Raw genomic sequence first — 24,338 nt, forward strand, 5'->3', positions numbered from 1 at the left:
ACAAGCCCAAGATGGCTGGAAAAAAAACCTGGTGGCAGCATCTAAATTTTCCAAAATGAAGATGGGAATCAAAATTATCTAAAATCCCCACCAGACGTTTGAAACATCATGGCTCACCCCTTTAGTCTGTGCAAGTTACCATTCTTTCCAGAATAAGTAGGAATGATTTTGAGCCCCTGCCATAGGATGGCTACAACCCTAGGCCAGTCCTCCTCCATAACCCTGGTGCGAGATAAGCGGGCACAGGCAGCCTTGAAATGTACATTCTGTAAGCTGGGCTTCCCACGGTGTGCCCACCACGATGTCATGCAGTTCTGCTGGGTATGCAAAAGAGCGCCCTGTGTGATTAAGTCAGTGCCACTCAGTGGGTGTATTATGAACTCTCTGTAGATGTGACACCAGTCTTGAATCTCTGTGTAAAAAATCATGTTTGCACGGTACCCTGACAACTGCTGGGCTGAATGTTGAGCCGAGTTAGGTGGGACGGTTAGAGTTCTGAATCACCCTATTCTTGCTGCTGTTACAACAGCTGCCACCCTGTAAGAGCTAAATTCAGGAAGATTTTGTCTTTATTCTACCTGATGCTCTCCCTCCTCTCCTCCCATGTTTACAACATAATAGGAGACCAGTTGGTAAGGGACTTTGGGAAAGTCATTTGCAGACTTCCAGCCCCAGGGGCGATACAGAGCAGAGTAAAGGAGGGCAGTTGTGAGGCTGAAAGACAACAGATAAATAATCATCACCTGACTCAAGGGGAGCCAGTTTGCATATTAACAGACCTATGGACTGGCCTGGCTTGAAAATCTCTGTCCCGTCAGAGACAGGTTGGTGCAATAGGTTATTTTCCTCAGAAATCTGATATTGGAAATAAAGATTATCAGACAGCAGTGAAAGCTGAAAGGATGCACCTAAAAGGCCATAAGCAACCCAAATTAGAGAAGACAGAAACCGTGATTTGGCAGAAACCATGTTATAAGGCAGAGAAAAGATACACAGCATTGAGGTGAGAAAGATGTACCTGGAGAACCTGTGGAAATAGTTGAGTCATTAATAGCAAACACAAGAGTGGAGATCTTCAAACTCGTGCTCATAAGGGTCAAGTGACCAAGCAGTCCCTAAGGAGCAGGCTAGAGAGGGGAGCTACTAGATCACGAGCATCTAGGTAGTTTACGACTCGTGGTCCCTCAGGCAGTGTGAACTTCCTGTTCACATGAGTTCCCCTTGCCCCTCAAGTCCCATGGGGGTGATGTGGATGTGGGCCCAGGTGGGTGCTGTGCACACAGGGGCCTGTTCCCCAGCTCAGCAGCACTGAACTTAGGAAACCCCCAATTTTATAGGGGGACCCACCCATCCTCCCCTCCAGAGACAGTGCCATTATCTTTATTACCCTGGAGTGTAGGCAGATCTTCTCTGGGCTGGGGTTGTTCCCTGTCTTTACTCTGCTGATCAGGAAACAAACGTGCCCTCTGATCTGGAGCGGGACACTGTCTCTAGCTTCCTAGGTTGTTTGCTAAGGGGAACATTCCAGAAGAGATAGTCTGGGGATCAGACTTGCAGAAGCAACATGGAGAATTGTCTCCCTACGCTGAGGACTCTCAAGCTGCCTTGGCTCTCATTCCAATTCAAACAGACCAAGTCCTGCATTTTCCTTATTGCTGTTATATTCTTAAAAGCACCACTCTCCTCTTCCACTAGCCCAGATGGCTTTCTGCTCCTCGCCTTTAGAACCGCAGAACTGGCACAAAGCTGGAAAACTAGGTTGTAGTCAGAATGTGGGACCTTGAATGCCAGGTGAAAGGTATAATCAAACATGAAACCCGGATGCTTGGGTGCCCTGGAACTACCATCAATTATGCTTGATCCAGTTATGCTTCCGTTCATTTGGGACGTGACTGCCCGTGATACAGGAAATTACTTCTCTTCATTGCTTCCAGGATGCTCAGTGGAGCATTGACTTGGAAACCAGAGTTCTGGGCCCAGCATCTAAACTAGCCCTTGCCCCACTGTACTCTCTTGTAACACTTGCTCTGTTATTCTTAGCACACAGCACAAGTTGTAATTATATATCGTGGTGTGTGTGTGTGTGTGTGTTTAATGGCTTTTCCCTCACCAGATTATAAGCTCCATTGAGATAAGAATTATGTTTGTTTTGTTCACCCCAGCAAACCCAGCCTGATCTAGCAGGTGCTCAAGAAATACTGATGGGACAAATTTAGTGTAGGTTTTGGACCCTTTTATTGTAAAGAGGCTTGAATAACAGCTCAGGCAGTTTGTACTTTTTTTTTTTTTTTAATGAAATTGTTCTTTTTTTTTTAATTTTTTTTTTTTTATTTTTGGCTGTGTTGGGTCTTCGTTTCTGTGCGAGGGCTTTCTCCAGTTGCAGCAAGCGGGGGCCATTCTTCATCGCGGTGCGCGGGCCTCTCACTATCGCGGCCTCTCTTGCTGTGGAGCACAGGCTCCAGATGCGCAGGCTCAGTAGTTGCGGCTCACGGGCCCAGCTGCTCCGCGGCATGTGGGATCCTCCCAGACCAAGGCTCGAACCCGTGTCCCCTGCATTGGCAGGCGGATTCTCAGCCTCTGTGCCACCAGGGAAGCCCGGGAGTTTGTACTTTTATGGTTAACAATAGTTAATAATATAGAGTAAGTGATATATAGGAGTATTGACTATGGTCCTTATGGTTATTGACATGTTACCAACATGTGGACTGGATACCAACGAGACGTCCCGCTGAAACTGTCCACCTGGCAATGGAAAATGCCAGTCTAGAGCTTGGAAGAGTGGTCTGTTCAAAAACAGCGGCAAGGTTGACTTTCCAGGGTGGTTCATGTGCTGTTAAAGGCTGAGTCAAGTTTTCATGAACTGAGGTGTATGGTCACTGTCAGCGTATGTCTCAGAGTCCCAGGCTAGCCCTTCCAAGGGGGGCACCTGGCCCTGGCTGTGTGGATGTATTGATAGTTTACTGGCTGGTCCCCTCGTGAGCCCAATACCTGGATATGAGTGCCTGCAGACAAAGCCCCAGGATGCATGGGATCCTGAGTTCTGAGAGGGCAAGAGAAGAAATGTGTGGAGGGGGCATAGGGGTTGATTTGTGCAGGCATCGAGCCCACAGGGCAGGTGCAGGGCTCAGGAGGTGGGCAGGCCTGAAATGCAGCAGGAACAACCTCTGGACCAAACAGAAGGGAATCCTCCTGGGACTGCTGCAGGGGAGCCTGTAGGGTGGCCCTTTAATGTGGATGGGTTAGAGTGACTTCGAAGTTGGAGGCTGACAGCCAATAGTTTCCAAGTTCTTTATGTTTTTTATGTAAAGTAAAAATAAGCTCACAATAATGGACTTTAGTCTACTCTGTTTTCTGCTTCCCACCCATCAGCTTTGCACAGGGAGAAACATGCACTTCCTATGGTTTCCTGCCCCACCCAGGTGTTTTGTTCCACTTTGGTTTTAATATTGGTCCATTCTAACTGGAAACATGAAGACCGCCTCCTCAGCCCGCACCTGGTAGGCAGCAGGCCTCCGTGGAAACCCTGGGAGACCTTGTTGGATCAAGGGCTTCTGTGCTGTCTAGTCCCTCCGCCCTCTCTCTTCATTAGCTTGACTCTCTGAAGGTGAGCCCTTATGAAGGACGCCTGATCACTTTTATTTCCAATCTGTCTTTGGCACCAGACAATCTTGACTTGTTGCACTTTTTCAGAAGAGCATCCATCATGAAATGCAGGTAACATGTCTCATTGGAGCACTCCTGCCCCTCAAAGGCTTAGGGAGAACTTGGCCTGAACCCCAGTTCCTGGTGCTGTGAGTTCAACATGGCCCTTCACCCCTGCTCTGGCCCCCCATTTCCTTCTCTGCCCCCCTCACCCCTGCTCTGGCCCCCCTTTTCCTTCTCTGCCCCCCTCACCCCTGCTCTGGCCCCCCTTTTCCTTCTCTGCCCCCCTCACCCCTGCTCTGGCCCCCCTTTTCCTTCTCTGCCCCTGCTGCTGAATCATGCAGCCTTCTCACTTTTACTCAGAATCCGACCTGGATTCTGAGCCTTATCCTTGTTCCATTTCTGCAAGAAATCCAATGGAAATCAGCATTTTCCTGGGCCTGTAGTTTTATTAATGATTTCATGAGAGGTGGGGGGCAGAGGACGGGGCTCACCCCAGCCATGACCAGCCCTCTGCCATGCCCCCTGCACTGCTTCACGTCCCATCAGCCCTCCGCGTCTCCTCCAGCTGTGCACGGGACCAGGTCTTCACGGCCTTCTTTCTGAGGCCCTGGGTCCTCTTCTGCCCACACACATGCCGAACATTTCAACGTTCGCCCACAGCCCACGTTAAATGTAGTTTCTGCTGCAAGAAATGAAAAGCGTGCTTATCATTTGGCTTTTGAAACTGACTATAGTTAACTCATTCAATTCATGATTGCTCTGATTTCTCAGGAGTTACGCATTCACGTGTTCTTAAAAAGTGAGACAACGTAATTTACCATATAGAATAAAGTATCTTTGAATATTAGATTTAAAAATTAACAAGTAAGCATCGTATATTTATAGACATTTACTTAAGCATTTGTTAATTTGTATGCTTTTCTCTTTGTATTCTCTCTTTTTTTTTATTTAGGTCTTGGTGAATTTCTGTCTATCTATCTATCGATTTATTTATTTATTTTTGGCTGCGTTGGGTCTTCATTGCTGCGCGTGGGCTTTCTCTAGTTGCAGCGAGCGGGGGCTACTCTTCTTTGCGGTGCGCAGGCTCAGTAGTTGTGGCGCACGGGCTTAGTTGCTCTGTGGCACGTGGGATCTTCCCGGACCAGGGATCGAACCCGTGTCCCCTGCATTAGCAGGTGGATTCTTAACCAGTGCGCCACCAGGGAAGTCCTGTATTCTCTTTTAAGCCTTAGAATATTTAGGTACAGCCCGTAGAGATTAGACCGTAGGCACTGTAGCTCTGCTTTCCAGTTGGTGAGACAGCTTCAGCAGGAGGCCCGTCCACAGGCAAGAACCTCTGGGAAAAGAGTCCAGTCCCAACCATAGCTGCACCCCTTGCTGGCAGCAGCCCCGTCAGGCCAATCCATTTACCCTCAGGCCTTCTGGCATTATGATGAACACAATTGTCTTTGTCTCGTTACACATATTTTTGCAGAGCCCAACTAAGTTTAAAAATAGCCACGAGATGTATTCCTCATACAGGGATTTCATCAGGCACCTTAAGCAACCTTTAGAGAATGCTTCACTTGGGAGTGGGTTTGGTCTGCAGTGTGGACGGGGAGACTACAGGAATCCTGGCAGGGGCAGCAGCTTGGGCAGAGGTGTGGAGACAGGGGCTGCAATAAGCCGGGTCTGAAAGGCCTTGGAAGCCACGCTGAACATTTGGGACCTTACCTCACAGGCCATGGGGAAGAACTGACATTCCAGGAACTGGCTCAGATAACAGACTCAGAGTCACATAAGGTGAACATCCTTGATTCTTCTTTTCCCTTCTCTGCTTCCTCCTCCATCCTTTCAGGTATCTTTTAACATCACTATTTTTATTAACAGGTAGATGAGCCCAGGTATCCAGTAAGCCCCAGAGGAGACTTGGTGTGAGCAGAACTGATGGAATAAACATCCAGACATTATTTGGAGTTTTCAGTCACCACTGGTGCTCCGTGTACTTTATGTTTGGATTATTCAGTGTTTTTCCCATCCTTTAATGTTAGGTCTCTTCAGCCAAATGATAAGGTTGAACAGGGTGGAAATTACAGGGTGTGGATCACAGTGGGTGTTTAGTAGAAGCCATCACTTCCATTTGTGCTGCAAAGGCTTCCAGAGGTGGCTCTTTTTTTCTTTTGTTTTATGTCTTTGTTTCTTCATTTTATTTATTGTGCTTTTTCTTTGCTTGGTTGCTTGTTTCATTTTATTTCCTTTTCTTCCATTCACTGAGTTAATAGCATATTCTTTTTTTCTTTTCAAGAATTGCTTCTTTAAAAAACTAATAGCCTATGTTTAAAAATCAGATTTCCCATAAAACTCAGAATTTCCAGCTTTGTTTGAAAGTTGACATACATAGCACTGGGCTATATTCCCACATGGCAGCAATCCATGAGAACAGTCTTCTTCAGACAGATATTCTCTCACCAGTTTACCCCAGGCCCCACTATACTCTGTTGTCTCCCCTGCCCTGAGGAAGTATCAGTTACCCTTTCATTTGAGCTGTCGCTTTCCTGTACCTGCTGTTTACTCATTTATGTGACTTCGCCTGCCCCAGGAGTTGTTCAAATTTACCATTTTTTTAACTGGAAAATGTAATGACCTTGCATTTGTCATCGTTACTGATATATTTTAATTCATGTCTGCCAGAGTCTTTTGTGCTTTCTATTTGTCCCCCAAGTTCTATGTTTCTTTTCTCTTGTCTTCTTTTGGCTTGACTGAGTTTGTTGTCTCACTCCACTTTTTTTTTCTGTACCACTCTGAAAATTATACCATCTGTTTTTTATCCTTTTAGTGGTTAACCTAGTAATTATAGCTTGTATCTTTTACTTACCAAAATCTAAAGTGATCAATATCTTTACTTTACTCTGAACAACACCTTTCCCATGTCTGCCCCCTCGTATGCTAGTCATTTTGTATATTTTAAGTCTATATATTTCTTTTCTTTTAAAAATCCCACAAGGTATTGCTTCTTTTATTCTTCTATAGAGTCAATGCTTGTATTGATTTGCCTATATATTTACCACTTTCTGTCCTCTTAATTTTCTTATAGCTTGGGATCTTATATCTTGTATCTTCTTGTATCTGCTCAGTTCCTTCTTCTAGCTTCTTTTATATGTCTTTCATCTGTGATCAATTTCCTTGGCTTGAACTACAGTCTTTAAATTTCCTTTAATGAGGATCTGCCCATGGCAAATTCTTTCTGATTTTATTTATCTGTACACATCTTATATGAGTGTTCTTTTTTTTCCTTTTCCTCCCCACTTTTACTTTGGAAGTTATACATTACATTTCTTCTTCCCCATCCCCACTTTCATTTCCCCTAAAATTATAATATGCATGCTTAGCTTTAAAAACTTTTATTCTTCAAAATTGCTATTCTTCTACCAAACAACACAAGGACCTTAAAATACTTTAAGGTAATCATACTTCCATATTATTGCTATCTAATATTTTAGTTCCAAGTTGTTTATAACTTCTCCCCTCCATTAATCTTAAAAAAATTTAAATAGTATGGGTGTTTATAAATTTATTATTTTTATTATCTTCTTTGCTCATTGTTTATCTTACTTTGTTCTTAGTTTAATTTACTTTAAATTGAAATGTACTATTATTATTTAATATTTTTTTTCAGGGAGCCTCTGTGAATTGGATATTCTTTTTTTTTTTAACATCTTTATTGGAGTATAATTGCTTTACAATGGTGTGTTAGTTTCTGCTTTATAACAAAGTGAATCAGTTATACATATACATATGTTCCCATATCTCTTCCCTCTTGTGTCTCCCTCCCACCCTCCCTATCCCACCCCTCTAGGTGGTCACAAAGCACCGAGCTGATCTCCCTGTGCTATGCGGTTGCTTCCCACTAGCTATCTATTTTACGTTTGGTAGTGTATATATGTCCATGCCACTCTCTTGGATATTCTTTTCTTTGTATAGATATGTCTTTATTTCACCCCCATTTTTGAGCAGGAATTTAGTTATAGAATATTAGTTTGGCATTTATTTTCTTTTACCACTTTGAGTATGTTATTCCAGTATCTTCTTGCTTCTGTGTCATTGATGAAAACTCCTGTGCTGATCTAATTGCCATTATTAGGTTGGTAACCTCTTTTTCTATCTGGTTGCTTTCATGACTTTCTCTTTGGTTCTGAGGTGTGTGTGTGTGTTTCTTTTGAATCCTACCTGGGACTTGTGATGGTTCCAATGAACATCGCAGGTATTACTTTAATTCTGTTAAATTCTCAGCCATTATCTTTTTAATATTGCCTATCCTACTTCTTCCTCCTGGAACTCCAACTAAAAGGATATTTTATTTTCTCAAATAAAATACTCTCCATGTCTTATACTCTCCATGTCTTATTACCTCTCTTTCACATTTTTCTATTTCTTTTTTTTTCCTCTCTCTACTACATTATGAGTACTTTCCTCAGACCCATCTTCCATGATACTGGTTCTCTTTTTAGCTGTAGCTAGTATTCAACCTAGCACTGTATTTTTCATTTTAAAATTTCTATTTAGTTCTTTTTTTTTTCCCAAAGCTGTCCTTTCTTTTTTCATAGAGGCTGGTTCTTTCATTATAGTTTTTATTCCTTCTTTTACTTTAAAAATACCTTTAAACATATTTAGTTTCTAGTTCCATCAGATTATTCTATTACCATCAGTTCTTGCGGTGCTAATCATTCTGCTTGTTATGTATGTGGCCTCTCCCTCTGACTGATTTGTTTCTTTGTCTGGTTTGTTCAGCAGGACTTGTTTATTCTGAAGGAATCTTATGAGTCCTGAGTTATGAAAACATTTCTACAGGGCAATTTGAGTTTGCTTCTGCAAAGGTTTCTCTGGTCCTGGGAACATTTTTATCGTAATTTATCAGCTCAGGATTCTTGCACAATTTAAACAGTGTATATTTGGGTATCACACTTGTACACGGCACACGCTTGATGTTTTGTGTTTTCATGAGATACGTTTTTTTCACCCTGAGACTAGGGCAGAATACACACTTACTGGCCTCTTTCCTGAGTTACTAGGGAGTGGTGGTAGTTTTTCTGGTCCTACTTTCATGTAGAGGCAGGTTTTCAAGAATTCTGACTGTACGCAGTTATGTCGGCTCCAGTCCCCTACCTTGCTTGGGCCCAGGCCACATTACCTGTCCTCACCTGAGCATTAAAATTCCGCCCCAGGCTCCTATGCAGCTGTATCCAGATTCAGCCCCGCTCTGGGTGAGTGCAGCATTTGCTCTCATGCCTCCTGCTTTGGCTTTGGATTCTCTCTTCATTTATGGCCTGTGTTTTTAAAAAGTTATATTTTATAGGTCTGTGAGGTACATTCTCAAGATGGTCACACTAGGTTATGTTTTATATATGTTTGGAACTGAAAGAAGATCTAGGTGATTTTTATATGATTTTTAAAATATAATTTATCACAAACTATTTTTGGCTACCTATTACGAGCCTGGCTTTGTTATAGGTGCTGGGGTACAACACTAAACAAAACAAGTCTTTGTGTGGTTTACATTCTCAAGGGGAAGACAAAACAAACAATAAATAAAAAGATACAGTAAAATCAGAGGGAGCTATGAAGAAAATAAAAGCAGGATAATGAGAGAGAAAGAGAGACTGGGTTGGGTGGAGTTTGCTATATTTAGGACAGCAAAGGAAGCCTCTCTGAGGAGGTGACGTTTGAGCAGAGGCTTACATGAAGTGGTAAAGAGTCATGCTGATATCTGGGGTGTCAGTCTGGGTCCTCCAAGAAGTAGACACTAACGCAGGATTAGCCGTGCAAGAGATTTATTAAAGCAACCCCTGTGAACAAGACCAGTGTCCAGTACAAAGTGCAAATGTGAGTCTCCTTTTTCAAAAAATAACTTATTAAGGATTTCAAGTCAGGTACAGCAAAGAATTCAGTCCAGTTCAGGGCCTTTCTGAGTACTCTGTTCAGACTAGGAGGGAAGATGGGGAGAGACCTGGTGAGAACCTGGGAGTGCTGTCAGATTATGATGCAAGTCTGAGACCAGGTGAAGAGGAGAGGGGAGGACAGAAGGTTGAGGGGAAGCCTCCTAGAGTTCTATGCTGTTCTGAGAGAGTTTGGCAAGGCTGGGGGAGAGCCCTTGAGCCAAAGTCCCCTATCAGGTGAATTTTTCATCTCCCAGGAATAGGCTTGCCTTGGCAATATTGCCCTGCTCAGTCACTGACCAGGAGTAGATTGTGGACAGTATGACTTTATCACAAATGCAGAGATGGATTTCAGAGCACAGTAGCCATGACTCCTGGTCAGTTATGCTCCTTGTAAGTTGGATGGCTGTGAAGCACGTCCTCATGGCAACCACACTGGGTAAAGAGCTTTCCAGGAAAAGGGAACAGCCATTGCAAAGGCTCTTTGTTATGGGTTGAATTATATGCCCCCAAAACTCATATGTAGAAGTTCTAAGCCCCAGCACCTCAGAATGTGACCTACTTTGGAAATAAAGTCATTGCTGATACTTTAGTTAAGATGAGGTCATACTGGACTAGGGTGGGCCCCTACTACTTCATTAAGACTGGTGTCCTCATAAAAAGAGGAAATTTGGAGACAGACACGCCCATGACAAGAACACCATGTGAAGGTGAAGGCAGAGATCGGAGTGATGGTGTCTGCAAGCCATGGACCACCAAAGATTGCCAGCAAACCACAGAAGAAAGGAGAGAGGCATAGATGAGATCCTTCCCTAGTGCCTTCAAAAGGAGCATGGCCCTGCCAATGTCTGGATTTCAGACTTCTAGCCTCCAAACCCATGAGACAATAAATTTCTGTTATTTAAGCCATCCAGCTTGTGGTACTCTGTTATGGCAGCCCTGGCAAACTAATACAGCCCTGAAATGATAATAAACTTGGTGTGTTGTAGAAACATCAAGGATGCCAGTGTGGACACAGCAGATAAGTGAGAGGGAGACGTGTAGAGGAAGGAGAAATATCCAGGGCCCAGATCTGTAGATCATGACTTTGTGAACCAACATAGCAACTCTGGTTTTTACTTTGACTGTGATAGAGAACTTTACAGGCTTTAGAGAGGGGAGTGGCCTAGTGTCATTCATATTTTTTTAGTATCACTCTGGCTATTGTCTGGAAATAGATTGCAGAAGAGCAAGGGCAACAAGTCAGGTCCATTGCAGCTGCCCGAGAAAGAGAGGATGGTGGCTTGGATGGGAGAAGTCACTGTGGAGGTGGTGGGAAGTGTGGGAGGGGTGGAAATTTGAAGGTAAACTGTGTAATTTACTGATGGATTAGATGAGCAGTTAGAGGGAAATAGAAGAGTCAAGAATGCTCTCTCCTTTCTTTTTTGCTTTTGTTTGTTTGCCTATAGCGACTAGATAACTACAGTTGTTATTTTCTGAGATGGGAACACTGCATGAGGAGCTTGTCTGGAGATTACAGGAATCAAAATCTAGATCTCTGCTATGATTTAGAAGTCCCACGTTGTTTTGCAACTTGCTTTTTCCTTTTCGTGGACTTCTTTCCATCTCAATACAGATATATTGCCTCATTACATTTTGAGGGCTGCCCAGTAGTATTTCTTGTATGGATGTATCATTCTTGATTGAACTAGCTCCCTCAGAATGGACTTTTGGGTTGTTTCCCTTTTTTGTGTGTGATTGTAAACGATGATGCTTAAAAGTCATATTATTTATCTCTTGCCGCGTAACAAGTCACCCCATAACTTGGTGGCTTAAAAACAACTACGTATATTATCTCCCAGTATCTCTGGGTCAGGAGTCAGAGCACAGCTTAGCTGAGCTCTCCAGTTCAAGATCTCTCTCAAGGCTGTAGGCAAGGTGTAGGCTGGGGCTAGTCATCTCAAGGATACACTGGGGAACGATCTGCTTCTGAGCTGACTCAGTGGTTGTGGGGAGGATTCAGTTCCTGATGGAATGTTGGCCTGAGGGCCTTCATTCCTCACTGGCTATTGACTGGAAGCCACCCTCAGTTCCTTGCCGTGTGGTCCTCTCCAAAGGAGAGCTCACAGCATGGCAGCTGGCTTCATCAAGGTAAGCATGCAGAAGAGAGTGGAAGAATTTGCAAGCAAGACGGAAGTCACAATCTTTTATAACCTAATCTCAGCAGCATTCTCCATCCCTTTTGCTGTATTCTATTCACTAGAAGTAAGTCAGTAGGTCCCTCACTCAGGCAAAGAGGATTATTCAAGTGCCATGGATACCAGGAGGATTACTTAGATCGTTGGGGGCCATCTTAGAAGTCTGCCTACCACAAGAGCCCCCATATTTGTCTTTTGAAAGATTGTTAAAGGTGGGTTTGCTGAATGAAGAAGTATGCACATTTTAAAATTCCAAGTATAGGGAGTTCCCTGGTGACCTAGTGGTTAGGATTCCAGGCTTCCACTGCCGTGGCTGGGGTCGATCCCTGGTCGGGTAATGAGATTCCTGCAAGCCGCATGGTGTGGCCAATAATAATAATAAAATAAAATAAAATAAAATTCCGAGTATAACACTATAAGATTTCTTTTCAAAAGTGTTACTCCAGATTTCAAAGTTCATTTTGATGGGACTATTTGCTATTGCCTGAGAGGGACAGATTGTAAATCCTCAAAGAGCCTTTGCCAGATTTTGTCAGGAGTCTCTCTTCCCTTCCTGTCTTCCTTTTTCTTGCCCCTCCAAAATTTCCCACAACAGGAAATAGCTGTGTGTCTTGTCACAGAATTGATAGGAAGGTTCTAACCAGCAGGTACATGCCATTCCCATCATCATGGCAACTAGTCTAGGGTATGCTGACCTGGGTATGCTGCCATTGAAAAACGTCATTGCCTTCACTTGTTTGCTGGCTTGTGTGAGGTTTTTTCAGCCAGCCTTGGTGAGAGAGATGAAAAAGTGATAGACAAGGGGAGGGTAGATGGGGCCAGTGAGGACTACGGAAACTCCACTTGAATCATTTCTTCTACATCCTCTGTCCTCAGGAGTTTCTGGTAGGCCATGGAATGATGAGGTGTACATTTATTTCTTCATTAGTCCGAAAGCACCTTTACTTAAAAGGACCCTCTTATGTTTACTTGGATAGGTTGGGGGGAAAGCCAATATCAGGAGAATTGCTTTATCTCCTTCCCACACAATTTTAGGTGGCTTTATAAAATTAAGTACATTCTAAACTGAGACTATTATAAAGCCCAAACAAAGGTGTTCCAAGTGTAGATGGCTGCCATCAGGGCGGGTGCCCCCGTGGAAAGCTTAGGCTCTCTTGGCAGCTTCCCAAATGCATGCGGAGGTGCCTTCCTCCTGTGAGCAAGGTGGGCTGGGATGCGGAGCCGGGGGAAGTACCAGACCTCTGATGGTGTTAGGGGACATCTTGATGGGGCCATCATTGACCTTCCCTGTTTGTGGCTAGCCCCTTGGCTGGAGAAGGGACTGGAATTCCCCACGCTCCGGCCTGACTTCCCACTTTCAGGTCCCCACGAGCCACGAGGCCCTCTTTGGATGTAGAACAGTTTAGGGACCTAGCTCTCAGGGCAGCAACTCCATCTCTGCTTGTGCCGCCCGCTTGGAAAGCTTCTCATACTGGACAAACTGAGAGCCAAGGCCCTGCCTCCTTCCTGTCTGGGCCCTCCTGCGAGCCCGGTGCTGCATGAGCGAAGCTTAACAAACTTGCAGTGATTCCCCGTGCTGGGGCAACACTGCCCTGCCCCTCTGCCCTCCCCCCAGGCGCCTGCGCAGGATGTGATCACGTTTCACAAGGTCACTCCGCTAGATGAGAAAAACGTGTGGTTGACTCGGCACCGCGAGCTCAGTCCTGTGGATTGCACTCCCTGCAGAAACGAGAACCCGAGTGGAGCGGCCTTTCAAACTGAAGTAGATCAGGGCTCCTTGGCCATCCTTGCCCTGCTCTGTCAGGTTTTGTCTTTTTCTAGAAACCCCGCTGGGTTCAGGCAAATTAGGGGAGAGGAAATTAGGCCCGGCTCATTGCATAATCACTCTCAATTTCTAGGGTCTGGGACCAGCCATTTTGTGATTTAAAATATAAATACTTGCAAACGGTTTCTATCTTGATCAGTTATGTAAAAATCTGCGTTTAAGATGTGCTGAAGTGGCTATCAGATGTGTTTCCTTTTTTAATGTGACAGTCTTCTTTTTGTGGAACTCTGTTTTTCAGTCTTTAACTATATTAAGACTTTTATATATGTATATATTTAACATCTTTATTAGAGTATAATTGCTTTACAATGGTGTGTTAGTTTCTGCTTTATAACAAAGTGAATCAGATATACATATACATATATCCCCATATCTCTTCCCTCTTGTGTCTCCCTCCCACCCTCCCTATCCCACCCCTCTAGGTGGTCACAGAGCACCGAGCTGATCTCCCTGTGCTATGCAGCTGCTTCCCACTAGCTATCTGTTTTACATTTGGTAGTGTATATATGTCAGTGTTACTCTCTCACTTCATCCCAGCTTACCCTTCCCCCTCCCCGTGTCCTCAAGTCCATTCTCTACGTCTGTGTCTTTATTCCTGTCTTGCCCCTAGGTTCATCAAAACCTTTTTTTTTTTTTTTAGATTCCAGATATATGTGTTAGCATACGGCATTTGTTTTTCTGTTTCTGACTTACTTCACTCTGTATGACAGACTCTAGGTCCATCCATCTCACTACAAATAACTCAATTTCGTTTCTTTTTATGGCTGAGTGATATTCCATTGTATATATGTGCCACATCTTCTTTATCCATTCATCTGTCGATGGACAGATAGGTTGCTTCCATGTCCTGGCTACTGTAAATAGGGCTGCAGTGAACATTGTGGTACATGACTCTTTTTGAATTATGGTTTTCTCAGGGTATATGCCCAGTAGTGGGATTGCTGGGTCATATGGTAGTTCTATTTTTCATTTTCTGAGGAACCTCCATACTGTTCGCCATAGTGGCTGTATTAATTTACATTCCTACCAACAGTGCAAGAGGGTTCCCTTTTCTCCACATCCTCTCCAGCATTTATTGTTTCTAGATTTTTTGATGATGGCCATTCTGACCGGTGTGAGATGATACCTCATTGTAGTTTTGATTTGCATTTCTCTAATGATTAATGATGTTGAGCATTCTTTCATGTGTTTGTTGGCAATCTGTATATCTTCTTTGGAGAAATGTCTATTTAGGTCTTCTGCCCATTTTTGGATTGGGTTGTTTGTTTTTTTGGTGTTGAGCTGCATGAGCTGCTTGTAAATTTTGGAGATGAATCCTTTGTCAGTTGCTTTATTTGCAAATATTTTCTCCCATTCTGAGGGCTGTCTTTTCGTCTTGTTTTTGGTTTCCTTTGCTGTGCAAAAGCTTTTAAGTTTCATTAGGTCCCATTTGTTTATATTTGTTTTTATTTCCATTTCTCTAGCAGGTGGGTCAAAAAGGATCTTGCTGTGATTTATGTCACAGGGTGTTCTGCCTATGTTTTCCTCGAAGAGTTTTATAGTGTCTGGCTTTACATTTAGGTCTTTAATCCATTTTGAGTTTATTTTTGTGTATGGTGTTAGGGAGTGTTCTAATTTCATTCTTTTACATGTAGCTGTCCAGTTTTCCCAGCACCACTTATTGAAGAGGCTGCAAGACTTACTCTATATTTTTTAATTGACTAAAATTAGTGAGAGAAATGTTTGTGGTTATGCTTATCAGGGTTTTTATAGATTGCTACATCACCTTCTTCCAAAAGGAATTTGAGTCATTTAGCCCTTATGTAAAATCAAAAACTCTTTAAACTCAGGGAGTTGCTTTTGGCTGTTTTTTTTTCCTTAAGTATAAAACGCAGTTTAAAGAAAATAAAATGCAGTCTAAGGCAATAGGATCAAACACCTGTTTTGGTCTCTTGCTGGGCGGTAGGCGGGTGCTGTTTTTCTAGGAGTGGTGGCTGTGTTTCTGTTTTTCCTCTTCTTTCTTTGAACAAATAGAGGAAATCTCTAATGGAGGATTTCTCAACGAGACATACTGGTGAATGTAGAATCTTAAATGAAAAAGGAGTCAGTGGATGTGGCTTCTTGGCCTCTGTGCTTGGACCAGAAATAAAGCAAGTCCTCACCGCAGGCATTTGGCTCAAGGCCTTTGTTTTCCGCCGTTGGCCTGAGCAGCACACGTCTCCGAGCAAAAGTTCCCCACGCCTTTGGAGGTTTTTAAGGGCCTTTTTTTTTTTCTTTAAACCTGTGCTTTCATTGTTTTTAAGAAGAGTGGTGTCACCCTCACTTGTCATTAAAGAATAGTGTGGGAAAAATAAACAAACCTACCCAAAAAATAAAACAGGAAGAAGAAAAACCACTCCCCTAAATGAATGAAAAAGTTTATACCCGTCACCCTTTTGTGGGGTAACTGTTTCCATGCAAGTTGGTTTAGAAACTTCAAGAAGATTTTTTTCTTTTGATTTCTTTTTGGGTTGTCTTCTATTTTTATATTGTTGGCAAGTCTACACATTGTGGTTACATAAGAAAGTCAGAATTAAGATATTTGGTATTGAAACAGCACCCCTGGACTCAGGATGAGTTTTTCTGGTACTGCCCTGAGAGAGTTCGAATTCGTATCATAATAGGCATAAATGTCCAATCAACACAGGCTTTCTGACCGCCTTCTCCATGTGGTCCCTGGAGAAGCCTCCTAAACGGGGCTCCTGCCCTCCTGAAAGGCTCCTGTGCCTAGTGACTGGAAGGTGTCAGAGCATCAGACCTGAGGAGAAAGTTCCTGCTGTTCCTCGTTTCCAGAACTGGTCAAGGCGGGTCAGCCTTTTCAATAGCCACTGCCATTACTGAGTGCCTACAGTGTGCTAGACCCACTGCAGACATCTTTTCACCTCCTGTCTTATTCCATTACCACCACGATCCTTCGAGGTGTAATCTAGTAAGAGTGTGTTTATAAGAAGAAGGAAGGTGGAAAGCCTATGGAGTTTGCTGTCCAGAAGTGGGGACGCATGTCTATATGAATAAGGTCAAGAAAGTGTTATGTTAATGATAAGAATTAAAAGCTAGTGCTTATTACAAACTTACCTTGTGCCTGGTGCTGGGTCAAATGCTTTCTTTGGATAATATCGTTTAGCTCTCATAACAACACTAAGAGATAGATAATTTTATGAAACTAAAGTTTAGCAATGTTATATAATAAGCTCAAGAGCCCAAAGCTCTGAAAATGGTAGCCCTGGTAGTCTGATCTCAGACTCACTGACTTCACCACCAGTCTGTACCATACGGGGGCCCACAGACACAGAGCACAGGAGGTGGTGAATCTAACCAGGCTCGCCATCAGTGGTGTAGCTGGTGGACCAGTCAGGGGGAGAGCCGCGCTCTCTACGCTCAGTGTGATTTCAGCTAGCCCTCCTTTCCCCTAAGGACTTTTTCTGTCGTTCTTATTGCTGGACCTTCAGTGCTTCAGGTGACCACATTTCTGTCCTACCCATTCTCCTCAATAAATGGCTGTTGACCCATGTGGACTCCATGGTAAGCCAGGCCTAGTGTGTGAAACTCCCCAGCTCAGGGAGTTCTCAGACACTGAAGTGCATCAGTCAGTACATGCAAAGTGAGGAGTGGGACCCGAGGGTCTGCATTTTAAACAAGCACCCAGGGTTATCTTGGTCTTCCTGTTCATTTCGGAGGGTGCCCAGGAGGCCCAGGGAGAACTGAATAGTCAGTGGACAGACGGTTCTGGGCAAGTAGAGGTCATATTTATTTTCTTCTTCAGCAGTCACCCACCTCTACCAGAGTCCCCAGGGCTCAAGAGGGGAAAAATGAAAGAGAAAAAGAACAAACGGGAGGCAGTGCAGGGGAACAGTGGAGAACACAAGAAAAGCCAGTCAAATCCATAAACATTTGTTGAGAATCAAGTGTTCAAAATGAGCGCAAGGAAGGGGGAGGGGCAATATAGGGGAAGGGGAGTAAGAGGTACAAACTATTAGGTATAAAATAAGCTATAAGGATATATTGTACCACATGGGGAATATAGCCAATATTTTATAATAACTCTAAATGGAGTATAACCCTTAAAAATTGTGAATCACTATATTATACATCTGTAACTTATGTAATACTGTACAGCAACTGTACTTCAATAAAAAATAAATACATAAATAAAGGGAAAAAAATTCCCACAGCAAAAAAAAAAGGATGAGCAGAAACAAAAGTGAGATCTGGGAAGGGTCAGGCGAGGAGGCAGAGGGGTGGGCTGAGCCTTCCCCGACGCGTCAGCTTGGGTTTGAAACTTGTCTTGATGAACCTGCAGGGGCTGCCAGATGGGTGGGTGGGCCCTCATGGTAGATGGGCGGGGAGGTGGGGGTGAGGTGTGAGAATAACGAATGGTCCATACTGTTTGGCACAGAGGAACAGTTACACATTCAAAGCTTTGGGAGCAAAGGGGTAACAAGAGTCAGTTCTAACAGTATAGTCAGGAGAGGCTGCTTCGGGGTGGGGGTGACAGATATCTGGGTCTTGCAGGCTGAAGACTGACTGCAGGTGGGCAAGCCTAGGAGAGGACTGGGGCAGAAATTTAGTCCCTGACAAGTGCGGTGGGCATTAGGGGTCAGGTGAGTCATCTGATTCGTAGAGCCACACCTGAAGGTCCTTCAGGGCCTGTTGAGGGTGGGTAGACTAAGAGTGAGGGCCCTTTTGCCTGCTTCAACTGCAGAAGAGAGAATTTTTCTCTATTTTTATATAATTGTGTCCTGCATAAGACTTCATGTGGGGAGAAAAGTCTATGTTGCTTAAAAAAAAAAAAAAAGACTTAATAACTACCAGGGGAATTAAAAAAAGCTATATATATAATATATACATACACATGTATATATTATATATACACACAGGTATATATACTATCTATACATAAAAACATATGTACGTGTGTGTATATATAATATGTGTGTGTGTGCGTATATATATATATATATATATAAATATATATGGTTTGTGTTGAAGTGTTGAAAGAGATAGTTTTTGTGAACTTGGGGGCAGTTTTGAAGGGCAGCTAGGTGTCAGGTCTGCATAAACATTTAAGAGATTCCTGCCTTAGTGGAAAGAACACCGGCACCGAAGTTGAGGCTTTGTTTCAGTTCCAGTCTGTCCTAGGTGTGGGCCTCTCCTCACTTTTCTGGGCATTAGGTGTGTTTGTTTCTGTTTTTGTGTTTAATACATTAAGAGGTTGAATTGAATTAAGTGATTTTCGAGGCTTCTTCCCGCTATGAAACCTCCCAGCAGTGATCTCGCTTGCAGGCCTCCCCAGCATATGCATGGGGTGGGTGGCAGGATCATGCTTGAGGAGCATGAGTTTAAGGTATCGTTCAGGATGATCTAAGGAGACAGTTTAGGGGCCAGGATGCCTGCTGCCACGTCCCGCGGAAAAGGGCAGCAAAGGGTGGATGCAGCAGAGGCAGAAGCTTGGGGATGGTCACCAAAGTCACAGAAGTAGAGTTGGCACTAAAGGAGGTGATGTGATACGTTTTCTTCTTATATTTAAAAAAAAAAAAAAATTCCCCAAGCTGCTTGCTCTCCTCTCTTCCCCATTATTTTTCTTTTGAGGTAGATTTTTTAAACTTAATTTTTAAACAAAGCACACAGGTAAAGACCTTTGCAGCACCATGTGAAGATGGTTACAGAGATCTACAATGAGTTTTGAAACATTCTTTTAAGGCTGGGCATCCTTCCAGAGGAGCTGACTTTTCGGTGGATGCTGGAAAATGAAAACGTGGGCACAGTTTAGATTGGCCTGGGGAACTGCACATCTTGTAGCTGCTATTGATCTTTGAATGAAGTATCTGTGTTCTGAAAAGGTTTCTCTTGTCGATCATCTTCTCATCATGATTCTGGGAGCGTGGCCCTCTCACCTGGAGAAGGAACTGTTGTATCTGTGCACCATTTGATTAGCAATAATCTAGACACACAGTTCAACCACACAGCTTACTGAGTTTCTGTCTGTGCCCCGTCCTGCGCTAGGTCCTCGTGCTGCGATGAAGTCTAGGGTGGGATCCTAGCCCTCCCAGACCGATGGAGGGTCCAGATGTGTGAGCACAGGGATGCAGTGTAATGTGCGGTTACCGTGTGAGTGTGAGAGAGAGGTGGGTGCAAGATGCGGAAGTCACAGGGCAGAGATGGTGAGCCGTCCCTCTCTTCCTTCCTCTCTACCTCTTTCCCTTCACTATACCAGCGGTTGAAGTTAACCCAGAGAGAAGCTTGAGGCCGTGAGGCTGGGCAAGGGAGAAGCCTTATCTGGGTGGAGGTGTTTAGATTCCCCGTGGAGAAGGCTGGCCATACACTGTTCCTGGATGGTAGCCACCTTCGACCTGGGGCTGTCACGCCCGGTACTCACTGACTGCTGGGGAATGTTGAGAAACACCTCACAGAGGAGAGAGGGTCCTCTGTTACCATTCTCACTGTCCCTGGCTGTGGCTGCACAGTATGTGGGAGAGATGCTGCCTGTGATGGGTGGTCTCTCTTGTCTGAGTCAACCCTTGAGGAGACTATGCAGGCCTGGTGTGCAGACACAGACCTTCTGCAGATAAATAAGTTATGTCTTAAACAGGGCCGGCCTTGCATTGATGTCGTAATGCAGCTCTACTAAAAAACAGCTACGTTGGGCTTCCCTGGTGGCGCAGTGGTTAAGAATCTGCCTGCCAATGCAGGGGACACGGGTTCGAGCCCTGGTCTGGGAAGATCCCACATGCCGCGGAGCGGCTAGGCCCGTGAGCCACGACTACTGAGCCTGCGCGTCTGGAGCCTGTGCTCCGCAACAAGAGAGGCCGCGATAGTGAGAGGCCCGCGCACTGCGATGAAGAGTGGCCCCCGCTCGCCGGAACTGGAGAAAGCCCTCGCACAGAAACGAAGACCCAACACAGCCATAAATAAATAAATAAATAAATTTATTAAAAAAAAAACAAAACAGCTACGTTTGCATAGGCAAGCCTGTGGGCACAACATGACGTTGGGATCTCCATAGGGCCCCCGAAACAATACTAGTCTTCTCTAAATGGCTTCTGCAGAAACTGATTGAAGCAACAACAGATCAGCCTTACTGCTTATAGGACGTAGCTGTAGGTCTGTTAGTGAAATTTGTTTGCTTACATCGAAACCCTAGATTTACCCCGCTTTTCCCATGCAGCTCTGGAGACAAGGGGCTTTGGGGAAGCAGCAAATAGCACACTCCCTGAGGGCAGGCATCTCTCAGGAGGGAAGGCTGAGCCAGCTGAGCATGTGCCCAGTTGATTCTTCTCAAATTCACCAGTTACATGACTTAGTACCTCCACTTCCCCCGGGGTAACGTTAGTACAAGGACAGAGAAAGGCCAGTTGTGTCCTTAGGGGAAATTCTTCCTGATAAAAACCAGGAATGGGGAAATGGAGCTCTCCTTCAAACTTTCCAAGATTTTGTACAGTTTTGAGGGTCACGTCTTATGGAGAAGATGTCAAAGAACAGCCCAGGTTATGCTTGGGACCCCTATTGATCATGAAGCCACTTGAAATCCGATACTATGAGAAATCTGGGTTAATAAATGTAACATTTGAAATTTGTCTATCTTTACTCACACTGTCTCACTTATCCCCCAAACACGCTGTGATATTGCGTTAGTACCCTCATTTAACCAAAGAAGAAACTGAAGCACAAAGAGGGAGGGTTTAGCCCAGGAGAGTAAGTCGTTAAGGGGCAGAGTCTGGACTCAAGCCCACGTCTTTCTGACTCTAAAGGTAGGGCTCTGTGCAGTCCTCCAGGTGGCCACGTCGTTTACAATTACTTGTTTGATTCAGTTTTATTTCAGTCCTCTTTTTTAGTTGTGGATGTGTTCAAGAACGTAGAGAGGATAGCATCATTTCTTATTTGTCTCAGTTTTATCTCAGCATTACCCTCCTGTCCATCTGTTTCCCCTCTCGAGTTGAAAAGCTCCCAGGCAGATGTTTGTCTTTTCTCTCTTGAGAATTTCTGGGGATGCAGCCTAAATCCTCCAGCCCGGATCACTGTTTGATAACAGGAGTAACGTTGTAATCAGTTGAGAAAGTTATTCTGTTAACCAACGCACAGAGATCATAGCTGGGTTAAAACCAAACGTATTGTATTAAATGTAAAGCATTTAAAAATTCTAAATGAGAAACTTTTATATTCCATTCAAAACAAGTGTTTGAGAGATTAATGGGAGGGCATGCTGCATGTAATTTGCCCTGGTATATCAAAATTCATGAAATAATATTGCACTAGATTTTATTACATGCAGAAATACTGGAACTTCTTCACAGTATTAAACTAAGTGTGTTATAAGTATTAGGGAATCTTTTTTTTAATGTTTTGTTTGTTTTATTTATGGCTGCGTTGGGTCTTCGTAGCTGTGCGCGGGCTTCCTTCTAGTTGCGGCGAGTGGGGGCTGCCCTTCATTGCGGTGCGCAGGCTTCTCATTTCAGTAGCTTTTCTTGTTGCACAGCTTGGGCTCTAGGCGCGCAGGCTCAGTAGTTGTGGTACACGGGCTTAGTTGCTCTGTGGCATGCGGGATCTTCCTGGACCAGGGCTCGAACCTGAGACCCCTGCATTGGCGGATTCTTAACCACTGTGCCACCAGGGAAGCGCAATTTTGGGGAATCTTGACTCATTATCAAATCACTTAGATTAATATTATTTCCTTTTTCCTGAGAATTAGAAGTCCATCCAAATCAAGCAAGAAGGAAGCATTTGATTTCTTTCATCATATGCAGGGCTCCCATTGCCACCCCTTCCCCTTACTCATAAACACACATTTGCATCGAACTGAATCATTTTCCATTACTCATATCATTTCTTGGTGTTACGTCAAAAGTCACCATGTCAGTAACGATATAATGGTTTTCTATTGATGAAGTGCTTCCACAGGAGATATCTCTTTTAATTCTCACAGTAACCTTGAGAGGTAAGCACCAGGTGCTTACTTTTATTTTTTTTAATTTATTTTATTTATTTACTTTTGGCTGCATTGGGTCTTCGTTGCTGCACACCGGCTTTCTTTAGTTGCCACGAGCGGGGACTTCTCTTGTTGCGGTGCACGGGCTCTAGACGTGCGGGCTTCAGTAGTTGCGGCGTGTGGGCTCAGTAGTTGTGGCTTGAGGGCTCTAGAGCTCAGGCTCAGTAGTTGTGGTGCATGGGCTTAGTTGCTCTGTGGCCTGTGGGATCTTCCCGGACCAGGGCTCGAACCCGTGTCCCCTGTATTGGCAGGCAGATTCTTAACCACTGCGCCACCAGGGAAGTCCTTACCTTTATTTTTAAAGAAAACAAAACTGAGGCTCATAAAGGGTGACTTTTCCAAAGATATAGCCAGTCAGAGTCATTGCCAGGACCTGACTCCAGACCACAAAAGTTCAAGAAATACATATCATTGGGGGGTGGCACATGACCGTGTACATAGGGCTAGGTCTGCGTTTCTCCCATCCTCTTCCCTAACCCCCTTAGGTGTGCCGTAGAAGTTCCTCTGGTCTTTTTTGTGAGCTACCTGTCTAGAGAGGCAGTCTAAATTAGGGTTGAGAGTTTTGGAGTCAGCTTGGCTACTTACTGTTTCTATGACCTGGGACAAGTTTTACTCTCACTGTATCTCAAGTTTCCCTGAGTATAAAATGGGGACAATAATACCTAACTCATAATTTGCTATTTAAATAAATGTTAGTTATTGTTACTATTATGTAATTAGGTTGAGTAGAATTTTAACCATTCTAACATTCTAATTGGCTGTTTGCTATCTCAAGAATCTGACTCTCTGTTAAAACTTGAGTCATAATATGATTCAAAGGATGATTACGATGATGGCAGCAACCACATTACTCAGTGCCTGCTGTGTTCCAAACGTTAACCAATATGCCCTCTGGAATTCCCTCAGCAACCCTGCAGATGCTATGTTCTTAGCTACTGGGCTATATTGCCTCCAAATTTTGCCTGCAGTTGGTGTTAGTTTTACCCGTCCCACCAAGCTTAAAATAGTATTCTTTTGAAAATTAGAAATGTATTTTCCAATTTCCAGTCTTCTAGCGCATTTTGTGTTCTCTAACCCCCTTCAAAGATCTCTTGCAGTGGTTCCAGATGTCATACATAAATTTCCATAGTGCCAGGGATAAAAATTTTCCAGACCCTGAGACTCAAATTCACTTAGAGTGCCTAAAAGTAAATAAGTCTGTTGATAGTTACAGGAACCAACTTCCTTGAATTTGAATGTTTTTCCTTTAAAGCAAGACTTTTCCAAGAAAGAATTGGCATATCCTGTCTCAAAGAGAAAGAAGGAAATGGTAATTGACAATGACCTTTATCCCAGTATCTGATGGAGGTTCTGAGTGACATCACACCAGCTGGTATGCACCTTTGCTTTAAAAAGTAAAAATACATTTTTTTATCTGCCTTATTTTTTTATTTCAGCAATTAAATTAGCTCTATCTGTAGTTACCTCCTCATCCTCCATTTCTCTGCTGCCACCTGCCTAAGTATTATGGTCTCAAGTCTTAAGATTTTTTTTCTAACCACAAAAATATTCTCTAGCTAGGCGAAAGATTTGGAAATAATAGAGAGCAAGTGGTTACTAACTTGGAGAAGTTTTTTCTTTTAAAAATTATTAAAATAATTAGGATGCCTTTCATAAATATTAAATGGGTCAACTGAGCATTTATCTTGCAATAATTTTGCTTTCACTATTTATTTTTAAAACTGTGGTAAGATTGAATCAACCCTATTCAAGGTAGAACCAATGATTTGCCATCTCCC

At 43.7% G+C, this 24,338-nt stretch overlaps 1 protein-coding gene across 5 annotated transcripts in view; it reads left to right on the plus strand.

Annotated features, from left to right (window-relative positions):
* Window positions 1–24,338, plus strand: part of MOB3B (MOB kinase activator 3B) — a 225,480-nt gene that overhangs the window by 48,127 nt on the left and 153,015 nt on the right. The window contains exon 1 of one of the 5 annotated variants that reach the window (XM_059924631.1): window positions 13,406–13,538. The exons of 3 other annotated variants lie outside the window; for them this stretch is intronic. The gene's annotated coding sequence lies outside the window, so the exon portion shown is untranslated. Of the gene's footprint in view, window positions 1–13,405; window positions 13,539–24,338 lie in introns of those variants that run through there. One more of the 5 variants, XM_059924632.1, reaches the window with a different exon arrangement.

The sequence above is a fragment of the Balaenoptera ricei genome, chromosome 6 (genome assembly GCF_028023285.1).
Source record: "Balaenoptera ricei isolate mBalRic1 chromosome 6, mBalRic1.hap2, whole genome shotgun sequence".
Classification (NCBI taxonomy): domain Eukaryota; kingdom Metazoa; phylum Chordata; class Mammalia; order Artiodactyla; family Balaenopteridae; genus Balaenoptera; species Balaenoptera ricei.